This window comes from Lepidochelys kempii, chromosome 14 (assembly GCF_965140265.1).
Source record: "Lepidochelys kempii isolate rLepKem1 chromosome 14, rLepKem1.hap2, whole genome shotgun sequence".
NCBI classification, from domain to species: Eukaryota; Metazoa; Chordata; order Testudines; family Cheloniidae; genus Lepidochelys; species Lepidochelys kempii.
In genome coordinates this window covers 30,821,869-30,846,954 of record NC_133269.1, presented here as the reverse complement: position 1 = coordinate 30,846,954, position 25,086 = coordinate 30,821,869, and the positions used below count along the sequence as shown (strand labels likewise).

General features: G+C 47.9%; 1 protein-coding gene across 1 annotated transcript in view; it reads left to right on the top strand.

Moving 5' to 3' along the window:
* Positions 1 to 6,127: 6,127 nt before the first annotated feature.
* LOC140898115 (uncharacterized) overlaps positions 6,128 to 25,086 on the top strand; it is a 56,112-nt gene continuing 37,153 nt past the window's right edge. The window contains exons 1-2 of the mRNA XM_073311565.1: positions 6,128 to 6,177; positions 20,552 to 20,801. The gene's annotated coding sequence lies outside the window, so the exon portion shown is untranslated. The remainder of the gene's footprint in view (positions 6,178 to 20,551; positions 20,802 to 25,086) is intronic.

Sequence of the window (25,086 nt, the reverse complement as noted above, 5' to 3'; positions counted from 1 at the left end):
AGTGAACCAAGGGGCGGGGGGTTTCATCAAGGAGAAACAAAGAGAACTTTCACACCGTAGCCTGGCCAGTCATGAAACTGGTTTTCAAAGCTTCTCTGATGCGTACCGCGCCCTCCTGTGCTCTTCTAACCGCCCTGGTGTCTGGCTGCGCGTAACCAGCAGCCAGGCGATTTGCCTCAACCTCCCACCCCGCCATAAACGTCTCCCCCTTACTCTCACAGATATTGTGGAGCACACAGCAAGCAGTAATAACAGTGGGAATATTGGTTTCGCTGAGGTCTAAGCGACTCAGTAAACTGCGCCAGCGCGCCTTTAAACATCCAAATGCACATTCTACCGCCATTCTGCACTTGCTCAGCCTGTAGTTGAACAGCTCCTGACTACTGTCCAGGCTGCCTGTGTACGGCTTCATGAGCCATGGCATTAAGGGGTAGGCTGGGTCCCCAAGGATAACTATAGGCATTTCAACATCCCCAACAGTTATTTTCTGGTCTGGGAGTAAAGTCCCTTCCTGCAGCTTTTGAAACAGACCAGAGTTCCTGAAGATGCGAGCGTCATGCACCTTTCCTGGCCATCCCACGTTGATGTTGGTGAAACGTCCCTTGTGATCCACCAGAGCTTGCAGCACTATCGAAAAGTACCCCTTGCGGTTTATGTACTCGCCGGCTTGGTGCTCCGGTGCCAAGATAGGGATATGGGTTCCGTCTATGGCCCCACCACGGTTAGGAAATCCCATTGCAGCAAAGCCATCCACTATGACCTACACATTTCCCAGGGTCACTACACTTGATATCAGCAGGTCTTTGATTGCGTGGGCTACTTGCATCACAGCAGCCCCAACAGTAGATTTGCCCACTCCAAATTGATTCCCAACTGACCGGTAGCTGTCTGGCATTGCAAGCTTCCACAGAGCTATCGCCACTCGCTTCTCAACTGTGAGGGCTGCTCTCATCTTGGTATTCATGCGCCTCAGGGCAGGGGAAAGCAAGTCACAAAATTCCATGAAAGTGCCCTTACGCATGCGAAAGTTTCGCAGCCACTGGGAATCGTCCCAGACCTGCAACACTATGCGGTCCCACCAGTCTGTGCTTGTTTCAGGCAGGACTTCAAGGAGGGTTCCAATAAGAAATGGTGCACCTAAGTTACCGTTCTTATTGGAACAAGGAGGTTAGCCTGGCCTCTTATTGATACATGGCTAGATTTACCTCGCTGCACCTTCTCTGTGAGTGACTGCAGTGTGACCTAGAGGAATGAGTCCCCTAGACAGGGGAGGGGGGGAAGCAAATGAGTACAAAACAAATCTGGTCTATTTCTTGTTTTGATCCACTCCATCTATCTTTTACATCTTTGGCTGGCAGCAGACGGTGCAGAAGGACTGCATGCCATCCACATCTCATGGCTGCTCGGCAGAAGATGGTACAATACGACTGCTAGCCATCCTCATCTCTTGCCTGCCTGGCAGAAGATGGTACAGTACGACTGCTAGCAATCCGTATCGCCTGCCTGCTCACCATAAGACGGTTCAATAGGACTGACTGCAGGACTAAAGAGAATGACCTGGTCAAGTCACTCCAAATTTAGTCCCTGTGCCCATGTCTGACCAGGCGCTCCCAGCCGACATGGCCAGGAGCACCTCGGACACGACGAGGACGGCTACCAGTCGTATTGCACCGTCTGCTGTCAAAAGGCAATGGGTTACTGCTACTGTGTAGCAATGCCGTACCGCGTCTGCCAGCACCCAGGAGACATAGGGTGACAGTTACCTGAGATGGGCTCCATGCTTGCCGTGGTATGGAGTCTGCACAGGTAACTCAGGAAAAAAGGCGCGAAACGATTGTCTGCCCTTGCTTTCATGAAGGGAGGGAGGGAACGGGGGCCTGACGATATGTACCCAGAACCACCTGCGACAATGTTTTAGCCCCATCAGGCATTGGGATCTCAACCCAGAATTCCAATGGGCAGCGGAGACTGCGGGAACTGTGGGATAGCTATCCACGGTGCAATGCTCCAGAAGTCGTCTCTAGCCTCGGTACTGTGGAAGCACTCCGCCGAGTTAATGCACTTAATGCACTTAGAGCATTTTCTGTGGGGACACACACACTCGAATATATAAAACCGATTTCTAAAAAACCAACTTCTATAAATTCGACCTTATTCCGTAGTGTAGATATACCCACAGACAAACAAGTTAGTTTACATTTGCAGGAGATAATGCTGCCTACTTCTTGTTTACAATCTCACCTGAAAATGAGAACAGGCATTCGCATGCCACTGTTGTAGCCAGAGTCACAAGCTATTTACGTGCCAGATATGGTAAAGATTCATATGTCCCTTCATGCTTCGCCCACCATTCCATGCTGATGAAGGGTTCTGCTCAATAACAATCCAAAGCAGTGTGGACTGATGCACGTTCATTTTCATCATCTGAGTCAGATGCCACCAACAAAAGATAGATTTTCTTTTTTGGTGGTTCGGGTTTTGTAGTTTCTGCATCGGAGTGTTGCTCTTTTATGACTTCTGCATACATGCTCCACACCTCGTCCCTCTCAGATTTTGGAAGGCACTTAAGATTCTTAAAACTTGGGTCAAGTGGTGTAGCTATCTTTAGAAATCTCACAATGGTACCTTCTTTGCATTTTGTCAGATCTGCAGTGAAAGTGTTCTTAAATCGAACAACATGTGCTGGGTCGTCATCCAAGACTGCCATAACATAAAATATATGGCAGAATGCAGATAAAACAGAGCAGGAGACATACAATTCTCCCCCAAGGAGTTCAGTCACAAATTTAATTAATGCATTTTTTTTTTACGAGCATCATTGGCATGGAAGCATGGCCTCTGGAATGGTAGCCAAAGCATGAAGGTGCATACAAATGTTTAGCATATCTGGCACATAAATACCTAGCAATGTCTGCTACAATGGTGCCATGCGAACACCTGTTCTCACTTTCAGGTCACAATGTAAATAAGACGTGGGCAACATTATCTTCTGCAAATGTAAACAAACTTGTTTGTCTTAATGATTAGCTGAACAAGAAGTAGGACTGAGTGGACTTGTAGGCACTAACGTTTTACATTGTTTTGTTGTTTTGTTTTTGAGTGCAGTTATGTAACAAAAAAAATCTACATTTGTAAGTTGCACTTTCACGATAGAGATTACAGTACATACTTGTGTGAGGTGAATTGAAAAATACTATTTCCTCTGTTTATCATTTTTACAGTGCAAATATTTGTAATAAAAATATAAAGTGAGCCCTATACACTTTGTATTCTGTATTGTAAATTGAAATCAAATATTTGAAAATGTAGAAAAACATCCCAAATATTTAATACATTTCAATTGGTTTTCTATTGTTTAACAGTGTGATTAAAATTGTGATTAATCACGATTAATTTTTTTGAGTTAATAGTGTGAGTTAACTTCAGTTAATCGACAGTCCTAGATTAAACTAATCCAAAGAAAGGCACTCTTATATTGTAATAAGAGTGTCCATATGGGGAATTTTTTTGGTATAGATACACTTGTATAACTGGTCAAACTTTCTAGCAGAGACAAGCCCTAAGGTGCTGGAGAGAGAGAGGCAAAATAATAGCTGAGAAAGGCAGTCCTCCTTGGTGGGTCAAAAGAAATGGAAGAACTTTTTGGTGGCAGCCTTGAAGTCATAAGATAGCAAAGAAAAAAAAACTTGCTACTGGAAGAACAAACATTTTGAAATCAAAATTGTACATTAAAAAAAATCACAATAAGAGCATAGGCAATGTTGTACTAGAAACCATTATGTGATGTGAAGGCTTAGCTACTAGCATCAGTTATTGTTTTCTGTGATTATTTACTATAAAACTATACATATACTGTAGCATGGTTAGCACAATGGTAACCAAGGTAAATGATGGCATGACAAGAAAAATAAGAGTAATGAAAATACCATTCTAAAAATAAATAAATGGAGGAGTGAAACTACATTTACTGTAGATTACAGGAGGTTGCGTGCCATTTAGGCAATCAAAATAGCAGAATAAGACCCACTTGTGAGCTGCAATGAGGCCTTGTGCAGACATACACCTTTCTAAACTGGCAAGGAATTTTAAACTCCAGTAGCATATGAACAAATTTAGGAGGCTGAGTCAAATATTTCACTGAATCAAATCTCCTTTGACAGCTCAAGACATTGTTACAGATCAAGAAGCACTGTCTTGTCTAGGCATTGGGGTACTCTGCACCTTTAACACCACAGCCCTGCCGGAGAGGGGAGGCTGAGATGAACAATCCAGTGAGGAACATAAGCCCCTCTGCCACCTACACCCTATCTCGGCAACCACTGCAGACAGATCACCAAATCTGTGGCAGTATTGCCAACCCCAAATGTTCAAAACGCAAATATTATGAGGCAGCTTCATCAAAAAATCATTAGATTGGCTTTTGTAACTTTCATCTCCTCTGCTTCTCCTTATCCTGAGGTTTCACCCTCTGGCACTGTCTACCAGTGCATCTCCCTCCCCCTGGCTTTCTGAACTCCACCTCCTGCACTCTGTCCCCAATTTAACCTGTCTGACCCTCTCCTCCGCTCCTGCCACCTGTTTCACCCTCCTCCCAATACATTTTGCCCCCTGCATAAATTCCGCTGATCCTACCCCTCCAAGTGGTAGCGTGACCAATTTTGGCTGGACATACAGTAGAATGTCAGAGTTATGAACTGACTGGCCAACCCCACACCGCATTTGGAACTGAAATTACATGATCAGGCAGCAGCAGAATCCTCCCCAAAAGCAAATACAGTACAATACTCTGTTAAACATAAACTACTAGCCAGGATGGGCAGGGATGGTGTCCCTAGACTCTGTTTGCCAGAAGCTGGGAATGGGCACCTGTTCCCTTCATTCCTTCTGGGACACCTGGGATTGGCCACTGTTGGAAGACTGGATACTGGACTAGGTGGACCTTTGGCCGTTCTTATGTACTAAAAAAATTAAGGGAAAGTTTTTTTAAAAATTAACACGGTAAAGAAACTTTCTGTGCTTGTTTCATTTAAATTAAGATGGTAAAAAGAATTTGTCTTCTGCAGAGTAAAGTTTGAAAACTGTATTAAGTCCATGTTCAGTTATAAACTTTGGAAAGAACAACCATAATGTTTCATTCAGAAAAAAGAAAAGGAGTACTTGTGGCACCTTAGAGACTAACCAATTTATTTGAGCATGAGCTTTCGTGAGCTACAGCTCACTTCATCGGATGCATACCGTGGAAACTGCAGCAGACTTTATATACACACAGAGAATATGAAACAATACCTCCTCCCAGCCCACTGTCCTGCTGGTAATAGCTTATCTAAAGTGATCATCAGGTTGGGCCATTTCCAGTACAAATCCAGGTTTTCTCACCCTCCACCCCCCCACACAAATTCACTCTCCTGCTGGTGATAGCCCATCCAAAGTGACAACTCTTTAGTACAAATCCAGGTTTTCTCACCCTCCACCCCCCCACACAATTCACAAAGAGTTGTCACTTTGGATGGGCTATCACCAGCAGGAGAGTGAATTTGTGTGGGGGGGTGGAGGGTGAGAAAACCTGGATTTGTACTGGAAATGGCCCAACCTGATGATCACTTTAGATAAGCTATTACCAGCAGGACAGTGGGCTGGGAGGAGGTATTGTTTCATATTCTCTGTGTGTATATAAAGTCTGCTGCAGTTTCCACGGTATGCATCCGATGAAGTGAGCTGTAGCTCACGAAAGCTCATGCTCAAATAAATTGGTTAGTCTCTAAGGTGCCACAAGTACTCCTTTTCTTTTTGCGAATACAGACTAACACGGCTGTTACTCTGAAACGTTTCATTCAGAGTTATGAACGTTTCAGAGTTATGAACAGACGGTTCCTGAGGGGTTCGTAACTCTGAGTTTCTACTGTATTCCTGGAGGTTTCATCACATGACCTACTCTTTAATTAAAGAGTAATCTTTAATTCCTGGAGAGTCCCGGACAATCCTGGAGGGTTGGCAACCCTTCCAGCTTGCCCCCTCTTCTCCGTTTAGCCCTTGTTTATAGCAGGAAGCAGAGTTCCATGATAATAAGGGCAGAGTGAGGGCAGAGGCTTCAGCAGCTGTTACTGAGCATCCTCAGCTCACCGGAGCCTGCTCACTAACAGCAAAGTAGAGAATGCAGACGGGAAGCAGGTTTTGAAGGTAATTCTGGGCTCTGCCGGAGCATTGACCCCTCAACTGGGGACTTCTGGTAATAGAGAAAGTGCTGGGAACGGATAGGAAAGTGACTCTGCACAAAGGGCCCCCCAGGAACCTCAGCTCCCTTTAGAAATCTGCTCCCTTGTGGATGTATCTAGGGTCGGAGCTGAGCTGCAAGGAAGCAAGTGCTTCCTGTTGGGAACTGCTTAGGGGTAAAACCGTGGTAGGCTGTACGGGTTAGCTAGAAAGGGGACTACAAGGGCGCTATGATCAGGCCCCAGGGCGGGTCCCCTTTTTCTGTGCGGGCGGGGAGGGAGCATCAGGAAGGGGAAGAAGAGGAAAAATAAAAAACGGAGAAGAATGGGGCGGGAGAGGAGAGGCAGCATGAGATGTAGCATATTTATCCATTTGCGCAGTTAGGGGAGAGGAAACAGTGGGTGGGGGGAGGCTAATTCATTTAATAATCTGACCCCATTACCGCTCCCTCCCACACCCACAGAGACAAGCCCTGGGGCCCCCTCAGATTCCAGAGTGAGAAGTAGATCTCAATATTAAAGTGAGAACAGAGATGTGTTTGTTTCATCAGGCACATCAAGTCTAAGAGGTCTTAGTCTTAGATCCTGAGTCTTTATAGGCGCACTTCCACACTGCCAGGTAAATAGGCTTGGCAGACTTCGATTTTTATTTTATTATAGTTTTTTGCAGATAGTATCTATGTTTATTTTAAAGCTTTTTATTTTTATTGATTTAAATTGTCCTAGCTGCGGGAAATTATTGGAGGAGGGGCGGGCAATCGTGGAATCAGGCAATTATGTGGTGACAGTAGGTGCTGAAATTCAAAATGTTAAAGCTTCATAACTGTTCAAACTAAAAATTGTCAGCAGCACATGTCAAAATCTAGACAAAGTAAATATCTATAAATCAAACTCTAATAAGTTCTCAGGCAGCATTTTTCTTAGTTTGCCTATTTGTTAATTTGGATTATCGATGGAAATATTTTTTGTGGGTTTGCCTGTACGGTGAAATTGACGTTTACAGATGTTAACTGATAAAAATCTAATCTTTCTAAACCTACTTGTAGATAACCTAACAGCACCCTCTCCCTCTTTTTAGGGAACTGTGGGTTAAGACTCAAGACAAATGGGTTCTATTCCTGGCTCTGCTGCTGGGTGCCCTCGGGCATGTCACTGCCCCACTCTGTGCCTCAGTTTCCCCCCTCAAAATGGGGCTAATGATACTGACTCCTTCTGTAAAGTACTTTGAGAGCCACTGATGAACAGGATGATGAAAGCTAGGTATATAATTAATGACCCACTCTGACCCTTTTGCAAGATTGTGGCCACTGTTATTTATTTAGCTAATTTTAGTAATTTGATGATTTGTTATTGATGGCTCTAGCCACATCCAGCTAACATTCAGCTTCTTTTCATACATTTTGCACTTCCAAATAAGTCTCTTTTTAAAAAATAAATGTTAGTTTAACATGATTTCATAACATCTTTGAAAAGAGTTGTTTTCCAGAAATGCCTGTCATATTTAATCCAAATATTGGATTACATGTTGGATTGGATTAAGTGTCCCTGTGATGGGGGCTGCTGTACTCACCACTGGAGGGCACCGCCTCCTGGCAGTTCTGGGGATTTGCTTGGTCAGACTGGTGCCCCTTTCAGTGGTTGCACGCCATCCCTCAGTGGCTCTCTCAGGTCTGCAGCCCTTCTCTCATTCCAGGAAGCACAGCCTCTTCTTCGTGATTCAACCCTCTGGGCTAGGTCACTCAGCATTTCCCCCCTTCCTGGGTATAGTCCCCTTCAATTCTCTGTCACTACTACAGTGACCCAGGCAGTCCTCCCATTCACTGACCCACACTTGGTCTATGCCATGCCCATGGTGACTGGTGGGGGAACCCGGGCCCATCCTCTACTCCAGGTTCCAGTCCAGGGACCCTACACCCAGCAGTTCTGGGCTTTCCCCTCCCGGCCCTCACTGCTCCTTTCCTGCTCCTAGATAGGAAGCCCAAAACTGTAATCAATGCCGGGAAGATTGGAGCCAAATGGATGGAGGTGGTGGAGAAGAAGAAAGCTAGTAGCAGTTGGTGCAGATACCAGAAGGGGCAACCCAAGACAACACCCCATCATTGGGGTCAGCCCAAAGCCCCACCTCACAAGGAGGAGCCCTCCACACAGCCAGGGAGACCCAAGATGCCCTCTCCTCCCACCACCCCACTCTCCAACCACCCACCTCGCCCCAGCACACAGTCAGCTGCATGATGCTTTAAATGTAATGAGCTGAGGCATGTGAAGGCCAACTATCCCAAGAGCACCAGCCAACTGCAACTCATCACCATGGGGTCCCACTGACAGCCTTTAGGCCGAGATGCCTCGCACATACCCCCAGAGCAAAGGTAAACTATGAGTGTGGGAGGGAGGAAGATTACTGCGTGGAGAGAAACTGGAGCACAGGTGTCAGCTATCCACCAATCCCTGGTGGACCCCAAATTGATTGACCCAGAGGCCCAGGTGACGGTGGAACCCTTTAAGGCCAACTCTTTTAACTTGCGTACAGCCAGGTTGCCTGTCCAGTACAAGGGCTTGTCAGGAATATGGACTATGATGATTATCCCATTCCCATGCTGCTGGGAGAAGACTTAGCAAATCATGTGAGGTGAACAAAACAGGTGGGGATGGTAATCCGCAGCCAGGCTAAACAGGCCTCCACACCTAACTCCATTTCTGAGCCTCCTACAGGGACCCAGCCAGAGGTGGGAAAACCAGACCCCAGAGCAGAGTCTCTGGGTATGTCTACACTACAGAATAAGGTTGAATTTATAGAAGTTGGTTTTTTAGAAATCGGTTTTATATATTCGAGTGTGTGTGTCCCCACAGAAAATGCTCTAAGTGCATTAAGTGCATTAACTCGGGGGAGTGCTTCCACAGTACCGAGGCTAGAGTCGACTTCTGGAGCGTTGCACTGTGGGTAGCTATCCCACAGTTCCCGCAGTCTCCGCTGCCCATTGGAATTCTGGGTTGAGATCCCAATGCCTGATGGGGCTAAAACATTGTCGTGGGTGGTTCTGGGTACATATCGTCAGGCCCCCGTTCCCTCCCTCCCTCCGTGAAAGCAAGGGCAGACAATCGTTTCGCGCCTTTTTTCCTGAGTTACCTGTGCAGACGCCATACCATGGCAAGCATTGAGCCCGCTCAGGTAACCATCACCCTATGTCTTCTGGGTGCTGGCAGATGCGGTACGGCTTTGCTACACAGTAGCAGCAGCAACCCCTTGCTTTGTGGCAGCAGACGGTACAGTACGACTGGTAGCCGTCATCGTCATGTCCGAGGTGCTCCTGGCCACGTCGGCTGGGAACGCCTGGACAGACATGGGCGCAGGGACTTAATTTAGAGTGACTTGACCAGGTCATTCTCTTTAGTCCTGCAGTCAGTCCTATTGAACCGTCTTATGGTGAGCAGGCAGGCGATACGGATTGCTAGCAGTCGTACTGTGCCATCTTCTGCCAGGCAGGCAAGAGATGAGGATTGCTAGCAGTCGTATTGTACCATCTTCTGCTGGGCAGGCAAGAGATGAGGATGGCTAGCAGTCATACTGTACCATCTTCTGCCGAGCAGCCATGAGATGTGGATGGCATGCAGTCCTTCTGCACCGTCTGCTGCCAGCCAAAGATGTAAAAGATAGATGGAGTGGATCAAAACAAGAAATAGACCAGATTTGTTTTGTACTCATTTGCTTCCCCCCCTCCCCTGTCTAGGGGACTCATTCCTCTAGGTCACACTGCAGTCACTCACAGAGAAGGTGCAACGAGGTAAATCTAGCCATGTAACAATCAGAGGCCAGGCTAACCTCCTTGTTCCAATAAGAACGATAACTTAGGTGCACCATTTCTTATTGGAACCCTCCGTGAAGTCCTGCCTGAAATACTCTTTGATGTAAAGACACCCCCTTTGTTGATTTTAGCTCCCTGAAGCCAACCCTGTAAGCCGTGTCGTCAGTCGCCCCTCCCTCCGTCAGAGCAACGGCAGACAATCGTTCCACGCCTTTTTTCTGTGCGGAAGCCATACCAAGGCAAGCATGGAGGCCGCTCAGCTCACTTTGGCAATTAGGAGCACATTAAACACCACACGCATTATCCAGCAGTATATGCAGCACCGGAACCTGGCAAAGCGATACCGGGCGAGGAGGCGACGTCAGCGCGGTCACGTGAGTGATCAGGACATGGACACAGATTTCTCTGAAAGCATGGGCCCTGCCAATGCATGCATCATGGTGCTAATGGGGCAGGTTCATGCTGTGGAACGCCGATTCTGGGCTCGGGAAACAAGCACAGACTGGTGGGACCGCATACTGTTGCAGGTCTGGGACGATTCCCAGTGGCTGCAAAACTTTCGCATGCGTAAGGGCACTTTCATAGAACTTTGTGACTTGCTTTCCCCTGCCCTGAGGCGCATGAATACCAAGATGAGAGCAACCCTCACAGTTGAGAAGCGAGTGGCGATAGCCCTGTGCAAGCTTGCAACGCCAGACAGCTACTTGTCAGTTGGGAATCAATTTGGAGTGGGCAAATCTACTGTGGGGGCTGCTGTGATGCAAGTAGCCCACGCAATCAAAGATCTGCTGATATCAAGGGTAGTGACCCTGGGAAATGTGCAGGTCATAGTGGATGGCTTTGCTGCAATGGGATTTCCTAACTGTGGTGGGGCCATAGACGGAACCTATATCCCTATCTTGGCACCGGAGCACCAAGCCGGCGAGTACTTAAACCGCAAGGGGTACTTTTCGATAGTGCTGCAAGCTCTGGTGGATCACAAGGGACGTTTCACCAACATTATCGTGGGATGGCCGGGAAAGGTCCATGACGCTCGCATCTTCAGGAACTCTGGTCTGTTTCAAAAGCTGCAGGAAGGGACTTTATTCCCAGACCAGAAAATAACTGTTGGGGATGTTGAAATGCCTATATGTACCCTTGGGGACCCAGCCTACCCCTTAATGCCATGGCTCATGAAGCCGTACACAGGCAGCCTGGACAGTAGTCAGGAGCTGTTCAACTACAGGCTGAGCAAGTGCAGAATGGCGGTAGAATGTGCATTTGGACGTTTAAAGGCACGCTTGCGCAGTTTACTGACTCGCTTAGACCTCAGCGAAACCAATATTCCCACTGTTATTACTGCTTGCTGTGTGCTCCACAATATCTGTGAGAGTAAGGGGGAGACGTTTATGGCGGGGTGGGAGGTTGAGGCAAATCGCCTGGCTGTTGGTTACGCGCAGCCAGACACCAGGGCGGTTAGAAGAGCACAGGAGGGCGCGGTACGCATCAGAGAAGCTTTGAAAACCAGTTTCATGACTGGCCAGGCTACGGTGTGAAAGTTCTCTTTGTTTCTCCTTGATGAAACCCCCCGCCCCTTGGTTCACTCTACTTCCCTGTAAGCTAACCACCTGCCCCTCCTCCCTTCAATCACCGCTTGCAGAGTCAATAAAGTCATTGTTGCTTCACATTCATGCATTTTTTATTCATTCATCACACAAATAGGGGGATGACTACCAAGGTAGCCCAGGAGGGGTGATGGAGGAGGGAAGGAAAATGCCACACAGCACTTTAAAAGTTTACAACTTTAAAATTTATTGAATGACAGCCTTTTGGGGGGGGGCAATCCTCTGTGGTGGAGTGGCTAGTTGGCCGGAGGCCCCCCCACCGCGTTCTTGGGCGTCTGGATGTGGAGGCTATGGAACTTGGGGAGGAGGGTGGTTGGTTACACAGAGGCTGTAGTGGCAGTCTGTGCTCCAGCTGCCTTTGCTGCAGCTCAACCATACACTGGAGCATACTGGTTTGGTCCTCCAGCAGCCTCAGCATTGAATCCTGCCTCCTCTCATCACGCTGCCGCCACATTTGAGCTTCAGCCCTCTCTTCAGCCCGCCACTTACTCTCTTCAGCCCGCCACCTCCCCTCCCGGTCATTTTGTGCTTTCCTGCACTCTGACATTATTTGCCTCCACGCATTCGTCTGTGCTCTGTCAGTGTGGGAGGACAGCATGAGCTCGGAGAACATTTCATCGCGAGTGCATTTTTTTTCTTTCTAAGCTTCACTAGCCTCTGGGAAGGAGAAGATCCTGTGATCATTGAAACACATGCAGCTGGTGGAGAAAAAAAAAAGGGACAGTGGTGTTTAAAAAGACACATTTTATAAAACAGTGGCTACAGTCTTTCAGGGTAATCCTTGCTGTTAACATTACATACATAGCACATGTGCTTTTGTTACAAGGTCGCATTTTGCCTCCCCCCACCGCGTGGCTACCCCCTCAGCCCTCCCCCCTCCCCGTGGCTAACAGCGGGGAACATTTCTGTTCAGCCACAGGCAAACAGCCCAGCAGGAACGGGCTTCTCTGAGTGTCCCCTGAAGAAAAGCACTCTATTTCAACCAGGTGACCATGAATTATATCTCACTCTCCTGAGGATAACACAGAGAGATAAAGAACGGATGTTGTTTGAATGCCAGCAAACATACACTGCAATGCTTTGTTCTAGAATGATTCCCGAGTACGTGTTACTGGCCTGGAGTGGTAAAGTGTCCTACCATGAAGGACGCAATAAGGCTGCCCTCCCCAGAAACCTTTTACAAAGGCTTTAGGAGTACATCTAGGAGAACCGCGAATGCCAGGGCAAAGTAATCCTTTCACATGCTTGCTTTTAAACCATGTATAGTATTTTAAAAGGTACACTCACCAGAGGTCCCTTCTCCACCTGCTGGGTCCAGGAGGCAGCCTTGGGTGGGTTCGGGGGGTACTGGCTCTACGTCCAGGGTGAGAAACAGTTCCTGGCTGTCGGGAAAACTGGTTTCTCCGCTTGCTTGCTGTGAGCTATCTACAACCTCATCATCATCATCATCTTCTTCGTCCCCAAAACCTGCTTCCGTATTGCCTCCATCTCCATTGAAGGAGTCAAACAACACGGCTGGGGTAATGGTGGCTGAACCCCCTAAAATGGCATGCAGCTCATCATAGAAGCGGCATGTTTGGGGCTCTGACCCGGAGCGGCCGTTCGCCTGTCTGGTTTTCTGGTAGGCTTGCCTCAGCTCCTTAATTTTCACGCGGCACTGCTTCTGGTCCCTGTTATGGCCTCTGTCCTTCATGCCCTGGGAGATTTTGACAAAGGTTTTGGCATTTCGAAAACTGGAACGGAGTTCTGATAGCACGGATTCCTCTCCCCAAACAGCGATCAGATCCCGTACCTCCCGTTCGGTCCATGCTGGAGCTCTTTTGCGATTCTGGGACTCCATCATGGTCACCTGTGCTGATGAGCTCTGCATGGTCACCTGCAGCTTGCCATGCTGGCCAAACAGGAAATGAGATTCAAAAGTTCGCAGTTCTTTCCCTGTCTACCGGGCCAGTGCATCTGAGTTGAGGGTGCTGTCCAGAGCGGTCACAATGGAGCACTCTGGGATAGCTGCCGGAGGCCAATACCATCGAACTGTGTCCACAGTACCCCAAATTCGAGCCGGCAAGGTCGATTTAAGCGCTAATCCACTTGTCAGGGGTGGAGTAAGGAAATCGATTTTAAGAGCCCTTTAAGTCGAAATAAAGGGCTTCATTGTGTGGACGGGTGCAGGTTTACATCGATTTAACGCTGCTAAATTCGACCTAAAGTCCTAGTGTAGACCAGGGCTATGACAACAGTTGTAGATCCAGTTCCTGGGACCCAGTCAGAACCAGCCTAAAGATCGGAACTGGCGGAGCAGTCAGCACCAGAGCCTGTACTTGCAACCCCACCAAAGTCAGAGGAGTCAGCACCAAAGGGCGCCACAGAGCCTACACCTGCAGCAGCAGCTACATTGGCGCAAGAAGCTCAACTGGAGCCTGAAATACAACCCAGTGCACTAGTGGAGAGTGGTTCACAGTCAGTGGAGACACCCCCGTCACCTGTATCGCTTCTAGTGGGACCAAGCCCAAGTCCACAACCCAGCAAGGAACTAATGTCTCCAGCATCAATGGAGCAGTTCCAGGCAAAGCAGGAAGCAGATGAAAGCCTCAAGGGAGCTTGGACAGTGGCACGGAGTGACCCACCACCTCTCAGCTCTTCCAGTAGGTCCAGGTTTATTGTAAAAGGAGGACTCTTGTACAAGGAAACCCTTTCTGGTGGGAACAAGGAGAACTGGCATCCTCAGAGACAGTTGGTAGTTCCAAGTAAGTTTAGGAAAAAGCTCTTGAGCTTAGCCCATGATCACCCTAGTGCCCATCCTGGGGTGAACAAGACCAAAGACCATTTGGGGAAGTCATTTCACTGTGAGGGAATGGGCAAGGATGTTTCTACCTATGTCCGGTCTTGTGAGGTGTACTAGAGGCTGGGAAAGCCCCAAGACCAGGTCAAGGCTCTTGACTCTTGTTTCTTGACTTTAGCAAAGCTTTTGACACGGTCTCCCATAGTATTCTTGTCAGCAAGTTAAGGAAGTATGGGCTGGATGAATGCACTATAAGGTGGGTAGAAAGCTGGCTAAATTGTCGGGCTCAACGGGTAGTGATCAATGGCTCCATGTCTAGTTGGCAGCCGGTATCAAGTGGAGTGCCCCAAGGGTCGGTCCTGGGGCCGGTTTTATTCAATATCTTCATAAATGATCTGGAGGATGGTGTGGATTGCACTCTCAGCAAATTTGCGGATGATACTAAACTGGGAGGAGTGGTAGATACGCTGGAGGGGAGGGATAGGATACAGAAGGACCTAGACCAATTGGAAGATTGGGCCAAAAGGAATCTGATGAGGTTCAATAAGGATAAGTGCAGGGTCCTGCACTTAGGACGGAAGAACCCAATGCACAGCTACAGACTAGGGACCGAATGGCTAGGCAGCAGTTCTGCAGAAAAGGACCTAGGGGTGACAGTGGACGAGAAGCTGGATATGAGTCAGCAGTGTGCCCTTGTTGCCAAGAAGGCCAATGGCATTTTGGGATGTATAAGTAGGGGCATAGCGAGCAGATCGAGGGACGTGATCGTTCCCCTCTATTCGACATTGGTGAGGCCTCATCTGGAGTACTGTGTCCAGTTTTGGGCCCCACACTTCAAGAAGGATGTGGATAAATTGGAGAGAGTCCAGCGAAGGGCAACAAAAATGATTAGGGGACTGGAACACATGAGTTATGAGGAGAGGCTGAGGGAGCTGGGATTGTTTAGCCTGCAGAAGAGAAGAATGAGGGGGGATTTGATAGCTGCTTTCAACTACCTGAAAGGGGGTTCCAAAGAGGATGGCTCTAGACTGTTCTCAATGGTAGCAGATGACAGAACGAGGAGTAATGGTCTCAAGTTGCAGTGGGGGAGGTTTAGATTGGATATTAGGAAAAACTTTTTCACTAAGAGGGTGGTGAAACACTGGAATGCGTTACCTAGGGAGGTGGTAGAATCTCCTTCCTTAGAGGTTTTTAAGGTCAGGCTTGACAAAGCCCTGGCTGGGATGATTTAACTGGGAATTGGTCCTGCTTTGAGCAGGGGGTTGGACTAGATGACCTTCTGGGGTCCCTTCCAACCCTGATATTCTATGATTCTATGATTCTAAGGCCTCTCTTCAGCCTCTCCCCATAATTCAGGAGAAATATATGATCATAATTCATAATTCCCCATCCATTTCAGCATGTAGCTGTAGATATTCTGGGTCCTTTCCCTAAGAAGACATCCAGAGGAAAGCTATACATACTGACCTTCATGGATTTTGCGACCCGATGGCTGGAAGCAGTAGCTCTAAGCAACACCAGGGCTAAAAGCATAAGGCAGGCATTGGAAAAAATTTTTGCCAGGGTAGGTCGGCTCTCAGACATCCTTATGGATTTGGGAACTAACTTTCTGGCAGGGATCATGAAACATCTTTGGGAAGCTCATGGAGTAAACCACTTGGTTGCCACCCCTTACCACCATCAAACAAATGGCCTAGTGGAGAAGTTTAATGGGACTTTGGGGGCCATGATATGTAAATTCATGAATGAGCACTCCAATGATTGGGACCTAGTGTAGCAGCAGTTACTCTTTGCCTACAGGGCTGTACCACATCCCAGTTTGGGGTTTTCACCCTTTGAACTCGTTTGTGGCCATGAAGTTAAGTGGCCATTACACTTGGTGAAACAGCAATGGGAGGGGGTTACATCTTCTCCAGGAACTAACATTTTGGACTTTGCAACCAACCTGCAAAACACCCTCAAAGACACTCCAGCCCTTGCTCGAGAAAACTTACGGGATGCTCAACAAGAGCAAAAGGCCTGGTATGATAAACATGCCAGAGAGTGTTCCTTCAAAGTAGGTGACCAAGTCATGGTCCTGAAACCGCTCCAGGCCAATAAGATGGAAGTGTCGTGGGAGGGGGTATTTACGGTCCAAGAGTGCCTGGGAGCTGTTAATTACCTCATAGTGTTCCCAGCCCCTATCCTAAAACCTAAAGCAGGGGTCCCAAACTCAATTTACCTCAGGGCCAGTGCCAGTCCTCAAATTCTCCTAGCGGGCCAATAATGTCACTGAAGATGGTGTTCAGAAAAGAAAACATTTATATTGTATTTTTATTTCGAATTTCTTAGAAATAATAAAACTGTCATACAACTTTGTACAATTCTTCGCCTGCCAGAGAGTTTTAAGTATTTGCCAGACACCTGGCAATGTTTCAGTTCTGTGAGTTTGTTGGTGTGATAACTGGTTCTGTTGATGAAGGGAAAGCAGTGGACGTGTTATTCCTCGACTTTAGCAAAGCTTTTGACACAGGTCTCCCACAGTATTCCTGTCAGCAAATTAAAGAAGTATGGGCTGGATGGATGCACTACAAGGTGGGTAGAAAGTTGGCTAGATTGTCGGGCTCAACGGGTAGTGATCAATGGCTCCATGTCTAGCTGGCAGCCGGTATCTAGCAGAGTGCCCCAAGGGTCGGTCCTGGGGCCGGTTTTGTTCAATATCTTCATTAATGATCTGGAGGATGGTGTGGATTGCACCCTCAGCAAGTTTGCAGATGACACTAAACTGGGAGGAGTGGTAGATACGCTGGACCTAGACAAATTGGAGGATTGGGCCAAAAGAAATCTGATGAGGTTCCACAAGGACAACTGCAGAGTCCTGCACTTAGGACAGAAGAATCCAATGCACCGCTACAGACTAGGGATGGAACGGCTAGGCAGCAGTTCTGCAGAGAAGGACCTAGGGGTGACAGTGGACGAGAAGCTGGATATGAGTCAACAGTGTGCCCTTGTTGCCAAGAAGGCCAATGGCATTTTGGGATGTATAAGTAGGGACATTGCCAGCAGATCGAGGGACGTGATCATTCCCCTCTATTCGACATTGGTGAGGCCTCATCTGGAGTACTGTGTCCAGTTTTCTCCACACTACAAAAAGGATGTGGAGAAATTCGAGAGACGTTCTTGGGGCGCAGATGGCTCGCGGGCTGGGACTTTGAGACCCCTGACCTAAAGTATACCTTGTTAATTCTCTAAAGCCCTTTTATTCCCGAGAAATCAAGGTTCTCCAGTTTACAGCCCAGGAGAGAGATGACACTGAGTGGCCTGAAGGAGTCTACTATGAAGGGAAAAGCAACGGTGGTTTTGAAGAGATGAGCCTTTCCATCACCCTTGGGCATAAGCAGCAACAGCAAATCCAGGAGCTGTGCACCAGCTTCACGCCAATGTTTTCAGCCATCCCAGGACGGACAGAACAGGCGTACCACTCCATTGACACAGGTGATGCTCGCCCAATTAGAGCCCAACCCTACCGGATGGCTCCTCAAGCCAAAACAGCAATAGAACGGGAGATCAAGGACATGTTACAGATGGGTGTAATCCGCCCCTCTGAGAGTCCATGGGCCTCTCCAGTGGTTCTGGTTCCCAAACCAGATGGGGAAATCCAGTTTTGTGTGGACTACCATAAGCTAAATCCTGTAACTCACCCAGACAACTATCCAATGCCACGCACAGATGAGCTATTGGAAAAACTGGGACGTGCCCAGTTCATCTCCAGCTTAGACTTAACCAAGGGTGTAGGGAGCCAGGGTGGCTTCCCTCCAAACCAGACGGTAAACAGCCACTCTCTCAGCCTGAGTGGGCGGGGTCAGACCAAGCCCTTAGCCCACTATTTGCACCAGGGAGGGAGACAGACACAGGCTGCTGGCTGTTCCCTCCAGACCCTGCTGCCGAGCCAGGGAAGGCCCTGGGCCAGGAGAAACCTGATCTGGAGGAAGGACTGGGGCTACCAGGACTTCCAGCTGCCGAGTACCCAGAGGAACTGGAGGAACCAGGCAGTAACCCGGGCCAGCGTGAGCCACAGACTCTTGCCGGCGCTCCCCCTGCCTGAGGGGCGTGCCACAGACTCTTGCCGGCGCTCCCCCTGCCTGAGGGGCATGCTACAGACTCTTGCCGGCGCTCCCCCTGCCTGAGGGGCGCGCCACTGACTCTGGCTGGCACACCTCCCTCTGCTAATTCCCTAGTGACAGAAAGGTGTGACCAAGGCCTGTCAGTGAGTCAGTAGCTCCCCACCGCCCTCCAGCAGCTTGGTGGACCAACTGAAACCTGTCACAAAGGGGTACTGGCACGTACTGCTAGATGAATCCGCCAAGGAAAGGTCAGCCTTCATTACCCATGTAGGGTTGTATGAATTTAATGTGCTCCCTTTTGGACTGCAAAATGCACCTGCCACCTTCCAGAGACTGGTAAATAATCTTCTGGCTGGATTTGGGGAATTTGCAGTAGCCTACCTTGACGATGTGGCCATATTCTCAGATTCATTGGCAGAACACCTCCAAACTGTCTTCCAGCGCATAAGGGAGGCAGGATTAACCATTAAGGCCAAGAAGTGTCAATAGGCCTAAACAGAGTAATGTTCCTTGGACACCAGGTGGGTCAAGGAACTATCAACCCTCTACAGGCTAAAGTAAATGCTATCCAATATTGGCCTGTCCCTAAGTCAAAGAAGCAGGTCCAATTCTTCTTGGGCTTGGACGGGTATTACAGACGATTTATACCACAATACAGCCAAATTGCCACTCCACTGACAGACCTAACCAGGAAAAAACAATCAAATGCAGTTCAGTGGTGTGAGCAGTGTCAGAAAGCCTTTAACCAGCCCTTACGACTAACCCTGTACTAAAGGCCCCGAACTATGACCAACCGTTCGTCATAACCACAGATGTGTCTGAGTGTCTGTGTAGGAGCAATTTTAACACAGGAAGGACAAGATCAACAATTCCATCCTGTTGTGTTTCTCAGCAAAAAACTTTCTGAGAGGGAAAGCCACTGGTCAGTCTCAGAAAAAGAATGTTACGCCATTGTGTACGCTCTGGAGAAGCTACTCCCATACATTTGGGGATGGCGGTTCCACCTATGGGCTGACCATGCTGCACTGAAGTGGCTTCACACAGTCAAAGAAACTAACAAAAAACTTCTTCAGTGGAGTTTAGCTCTTCAAAACTTTGATTTTGAAATACAACTCATTTCAGGAGCCTCTAACAAAGTGGCTGATGCACTCTCCTGGGAAGGTTTCCCAGAATCAGCCAGGTAAAAATGTCCCTGCATTCTAAGTCATTGTAGTCCTTGAAATGTAAAAAAAAAAAATACTGTTTAGTTCTTCATATAATTATTAGTGAAATTAGAGGTGCATGTAACTTATTAACTCTGTTTCCTAACCCTCCAGGAAAAATCACAGCCCGTGTGGACCTGACCTAAACCAGGCTGGCCAACACCATCTGTGGTTTGGGGGGCGTGTAATAAATGAATTGGCGGAGTAGCTTCCTTTTATGGACACCCACCTAGCCACTTAGCTATAAAATCCCTCTTGGAGCTGTTCTCTACGTACTTTACCTGTAAAGGGTTAACAAGCCCACAGGTAAAAGGAAAGGAGTGGGCACCTAACCAAAAGAGCCAATGGGAGGGCTAGAACTTTTTAAAATGGGGGGAAAAACTTTCCTTTGTCTGTGTGTTGTTCTCCGGGAAAGGGGGGAACAGGGAGCAGTTATGCTGTGAGAAGCTGAAGGCCAGGTATGAAAATCATCAGCTCATGTCTAGAACAACTTATTTAAGAAGCCAGATATGTAAGGAGATCAGGAATGTTTAGAAAGACGCGATTAGGTTTATTTCTGTTTATTTCTTACTGGCTTGTGGACTCCTCTGTGCTAACCCCAAATGTTTTTTGTTTTGCTTGTAACCTTTAAGCTGGACCTCAAGAAGGTTATTCTTGATGTTTAATTTTTGTAAGTGGGTTTTTTAAATCTAGCAAAAGCCTACGTTCCAGGTGTATTTCCTTTCTTTTTGTTTTTTTAATAAAATTTACCTTTTTTAAGAACAGGATTGGATTTTTGGTGTCCTAAGAGGTTTGTGCATATGTTGTTTAATTAGCTGGGGGAAACAGCTAATTTCCTTTGTTTTCTTTCTCAGCTCTTCCCCGGAGTGGGGGTGAAACGGCTTGAGGTTACCGCACAGAAAGGAATTCCCAAGTGCGTCTTCCTGGGTTCCAAGAGGTTTGCATTTGGGTGGTGGCAGCATCTCCCATCCAAGGTCAGGGAAAAGCTGTAACCTTGGGAGGTTAATACAAGCCTGGAGTGGCCACTATTAATTTTTAGAAGAATTGCGGACCCCCACCATCTGCACTTGAAGTGCCAGAGTGGGAAATCAGCCTTGACACAAGGTGAGACAGCTGAAACAGAAGAGACCTACCCCAGACTATCCCATAGCCCACTGGCTAGGGTTCCCAGCCAATGGGAGCTGCGAAGCCAGTGCTCTGGGTAGAGGCAACATTCAGAACTGCCTGGCCACACCTCTGCCTAGCAGCTGAGCGAGGGGGATGTCGCTGCTTCTGGGGAGCCCCCAGGTAACCACCGCTCAGAGCCCACTTCACCCCATCCCGTACCCCAACCCCCTGCCCCCCTCCCTCACCCAAACTCTGCTGCTGCTGTGAGGGAGGCGCAGTCAGGTAGGGAGCCTGCTGGCCCTGCCAATCCCCGCCCCGCAGCACTAGTGCGGGTCCCGGGCCACACAGTGCCACCCATGCCCCCCTAGCACCAGCAGTGATCCCAGGCCATGCGCCACTGCCCGTGCTGCCCTGCAGCACCTGGGCCACCCTCCCCCAGCACCCATAGTGCCCCCCCTTCCCTCCCCAAGTTTTAGTCACTGGTATTTTTAGTAAAAGTCATGGACAGATCATGGGCCATGAATTTTTGTTTACTGCCCGTGACCTGTCTGTGACTTTTACTAAAAATACCTGTGACTAAAATGAAGCCTTAATTATCTGTCCTGCACTGCCTCTACCTGTCCCCTGGTATGTGTCCACTTTAAAAGACCCATTTGTTTTTGGTCAAAACAGCGGCATACTTATTTTGTTCATTCTCCAAACATAACAGTTCATTATAAAATTGTCTTGATTGGGGAGGTTTCATGGCTATTTTTCTTCTTTCTTATGAATAAAAAAGGACCAAATAGTTACTTTATTCATTTATATTTTTTTCTCCTCTTTTCATATGGTAGAAATTTTGGACTTATAGTCCACAATAATTTTTGTAAAAGATTCTGTGGAGAACTGGACAAACTAGTAGGTTTATAACATTCCCCAGAGGGATAGCAGATGAAATCAAATGAGACCAGCCTCTCCCCTCCTTCAGGGATACAGAAACAAGAAGAGATTGCCAAACCCACCAAAGAAATTGCAGAACTTAGAAGTGCTACCAGTCACTTAGACCAGCCACAACAAGTAGGCTGTCCCCTCCTCCAGGACTAAGAAGAAGTGCTGAGAGTTCATTTCAGAGACTAAATTTCTCTCTGTGTTCTTAATATAAACAACTGAAAGTTACTTAGGGCATGGCTACACTTGCAGATGTAGAGTGCTTTGAGTTAAACCAGCCTTCGGAGAGCGCAGTAGGGAAAGAGCTGCAGTCTGTCCACACTGACAGTTTAAAGCGCACTGACATGGCCACATTTGTGGCCCTTGCAGTGGAATTGGGAGCGGTGCATTGTGGGCAGCTATCCCAGCATGCAAGTGATCGCAACGTGCTTTTCAAATGTGGGGTGGGGTGGGGTGGGGTGTGACAGGGAGTGTGTTGTGTGTATGTGGGGGGAGAGAGCATGTCAGCATGCTGTCTTGTAAGTTCAGACAGCAGCAGACCCCCTTTCTCCCCCTTCCCCCCCCCACCTCTCTATATCACACACAGCATTCCACACTAATGGCTTGCTTTGTCTCAGAGCAGATAAGCAGCCGGCTGTCAGAAACGGAGCTTTCAAAGGGCATATCCACATTCCTGCAGCGATTCAAAAACAATGACAAGAGTGGCCACTTGACTTAAGGGGATTATGGGATGTTTCCGGAGGCTGATCAGAGCGCAGTAATGCAACACCTCGTCCACACTGGCGCCGCGGTGCTCCAGCGGGGGCGCAGCAAACGTTATTCCACTCGCCGAGGTGGAGTACCAGCAGTGCTGTAGTTGCAGAGTCAGAGCGCTCTACATGCCTTGCCAGTGTGGACAGGGAGTGAGCTAGTGTGCCTGGGGCTCCTTTATTGCGCTGTAACTCGCAAGTGTAGCCAAGCCCTAAATTGAGTCTCCAGCCTTTTTGGTGAGACCTCAAGGAACCATATTTTAGATTTTAACTAAATAATGCTATATGCGTGTTTCTTCTTTGTGAGTCCAAGTAAATTGGCCTCAGAGAGCCTCAAACAATAACTTTAAGTAACTGCTTTTGATATTTTCACAGAGTCATAGAAATGCAGGGCTAGAAAGGATCTCATTAGGTCAACTAGTCCAGCCCACCTAGGCTGAGGCAGGATTAGGTATACCCTAGACCATCCCTGACAGGTGTTTGTCTAACCTGTTCTTAAAACCCTCCAATGATGGAGATTCCACAGGCTCCCTAGGTAGCCTGTTCCAGTGCTTAACTCTCCAGACTGCTGCGCTGGGCATCACAAAATGGGGAAGAGATGGCCAGCCCTCTGTGGAGATAGAGGTGGTTAGGGACTATTTAGAAAAGCTGGACATGCACAAGTCCATGGGGCCGGACGAGTTGCATCCGAGAGTGCTGAAGGAATTGGCGGCTGTGATTCCAGAGCCATTGGCCATTATCTTTGAAAACTCGTGGCGAACCGGGGAAGTCCCAGATGACTGGAAAAAGGCTAATGTAGTGCCAATCTTTAAAAAAGGGAAGAAGGAGGATCCTGGGAACTACAGGCCAGTCAGCCTCACTTCAGTCCCTGGAAAAATCATGGAGCAGGTCCTCAAAGAATCAATCCTGAAGCACTTGCATGAGAGGAAAGTGATCAGGAACAGCCAGCATGGATTCACCAAGGGAAGGTCATGCCTGACTAATCTAATCGCCTTTTATGATGAGATTACTGGTTCTGTGGATGAAGGGAAAGCAGTGGATGTATTGTTTCTTGACTTTAGCAAAGCTTTTGACACGGTCTCCCACAGTATTCTTGTCAGCAAGTTAAGGAAGTATGGGCTGGATGAATGCACTACAAGGTGGGTAGAAAGCTGGCTAGATTGTCGGGCTCAACGGGTAGTGATCAATGGCTCCATATCTAGTTGGCAGCCGGTATCAAGTGGAGTACCCCAAGGGTCGGTCCTGGGGCCGGTTTTGTTCAATATCTTCATAAATGATCTGGAGGATGGTGTGGATTGCACTCTCAGCAAATTTGCGGATGATACTAAACTGGGAGGAGTGGTAGATACGCTGGAGGGCAGGGATAGGATACAGAAAGACCTAGACAAATTGGAGGATTGGGCCAAAAGAAATCTGATGAGGTTCAATAAGGATAAGTGCAGGGTCCTGCACTTAGGACGGAAGAACCCAATGCACAGCTACAGACTAGGGACCGAATGGCTAGGCAGCAGTTCTGCGGAAAAGGACCTAGGGGTGACAGTGGACGAGAAGCTGGATATGAGTCAGCAGTGTGCCCTTGTTGCCAAGAAGGCCAATGGCATTTTGGGATGTATAAGTAGGGGCATAGCGAGCAGATCGAGGGACGTGATCGTTCCCCTCTATTCGACATTGGTGAGGCCTCATCTGGAGTACTGTGTCCAGTTTTGGGCCCCACACTTCAAGAAGGATGTGGATAAATTGGAGAGAGTCCAGCGAAGGGCAACAAAAATGATTAGGGGACTGGAACACATGAGTTATGAGGAGAGGCTGAGGGAGCTGGGATTGTTTAGCCTGCAGAAGAGAAGAATGAGGGGGGATTTGATAGCTGCTTTCAACTACCTGAAAGGGAGTTCCAAAGAAGATGGCTCTAGACTGTTCTCAATGGTAGCAGATGACAGAACGAGGAGTAATGGTCTCAAGTTGCAGTGGGGGAGGTTTAGATTGGATATTAGGAAAAACTTTTTCACTAAGAGGGTGGTGAAACACTGGAATGCGTTACCTAGGGAGGTGGTAGAATCTCCTTCCTTAGAGGTTTTTAAGGTCAGGCTTGACAAAGCCCTGGCTGGGATGATTTAACTGGGAATTGGTCCTGCTTCGAGCAGGGGGTTGGACTAGATGACCTTCTGGGATCCCTTCCAACCCTGATATTCTATGATTCTATGATTCTATGATTCCTCATAGTTAGAAAGGTTTTTATAATATCTAACCTCAATCTCCATCACTGCAGACTAAGACGATTCTTTCTTATCCTACCCTTGCTGGATATTGATCATTGTCCTCTTTATAACAGCCTTTTAAATATTTGAAAGCTGTTATCATGTCCCCTCCTCAGCCTTCTCTTCTCTAGACGAAACATGCCCGGTTCTTTCAATCTTCATTCAGAGATCAGGTTTTCTAAACTCTTATCATTTGTGTTCCTCTCCAGTTTGTTCACGTTGTTCTTACAGCGTGGTGCTCAAAACTGGACACAGTACTCCTTCTGAGGCTTTTCCAGTGTTGAGTAGAGTGGAACAGTTACCTCCTGTGTCTTATATACAACACTCCTGTTTCTTCATAATGTATGTGCA